Consider the following 930-nt stretch of genomic DNA (forward strand, 5'->3'; position numbering starts at 1 on the left):
CCAGCCCGCCGGCGCGCGGCGCCCGCGCCGGCGGGCGGGGGGGGCGCGTCCGGGTGGGGGAGGAGCGTCCGGGTGGGGGAGGAGCGTCCGGTGGGGGAGGAGCCTCCGGGTGGGGGAGGAGCGTCCGGGTGGGGGAGGAGCCTCCGGGTGGGGGAGGAGCCTCGGGTGGGGGCGGAGCCTCCGGAGGCCGCTGGCCCCGCCCAGCCGCGGGCTTGCCGGGGCTCCCCAGCACAGCCGATACTCAGTACCACCAGTGCCACTAGCAGCTCTTTTTCTAAATCGAGCATAAAATGAATGGACTTAAAGCCTGTAACTGAGAGGTATTCTTCGTACTCACAGGACCGTGGAACTACCACCTGCCTCTGGTTCCTGACCTCGCCCCGCATCAGGTAACCACCCGCCAGTCTCCCACTGCCCCAGCCTCTGGAAACCACTAATCCACTTTCTGTCTCTAGGGGTTTGCCGATTCCGGACATTTCATGTCAGGGGCGTCAGGCCATGGGGCGCCTTCTGTGCCCGGCTTCTGTCCCCGGCATCGCGCCCGGACTGCTTCACCCACGTGGCGGCAGGTGTCTGAGCTCACTGCTTCCGAAGGCTGAACACGGTTCCGTGGTGCAGACAGGCTGCGCTTTGTTTATCTGTTCCTCCATCAGGGACGCCAGGCTGCTTGGGCCCACTGCTGCGAGCCTGCGCAGGTACCTGCATCGGGGCTTCGGCACCTGCCTGGGAGCGGGGTGCTGCCTGCGTGGCTGCTGGAGGGAGCTGGGCCCGCGCACGTCCCAGGTGGCTTCCTAAGTGGGGTCTTGGGAGACCAGCTTTCCAGGCAGGTGCGTCGTGGCCCGTCACAGCCTGCCCGCACCGCCTGGCCCCTCCCTGAGAAAGGAGGGTCTTTCTATAGGGAAGGGGTGCTCTCACCGGCGGGGCCAGGAT

The 930-nt window shown here is 67.2% G+C and overlaps 1 long non-coding RNA gene across 1 annotated transcript; it reads left to right on the forward strand.

Annotated features, from left to right (window-relative positions):
* Nucleotides 1-231: 231 nt before the first annotated feature.
* LOC120228240 lies at nucleotides 232-695 on the forward strand. Its single transcript, XR_005527442.1, has 2 exons — nucleotides 232-389; nucleotides 456-695. It is a non-coding gene; the product is annotated as an uncharacterized LOC120228240 (long non-coding RNA).
* Nucleotides 696-930: the final 235 nt, after the last annotated feature.

The sequence above is a fragment of the Hyaena hyaena genome, unplaced genomic scaffold, assembly GCF_003009895.1.
Source record: "Hyaena hyaena isolate Hyena2069 unplaced genomic scaffold, ASM300989v1 scaffold_21, whole genome shotgun sequence".
NCBI lineage: Eukaryota > Metazoa > Chordata > Mammalia > Carnivora > Hyaenidae > Hyaena > Hyaena hyaena.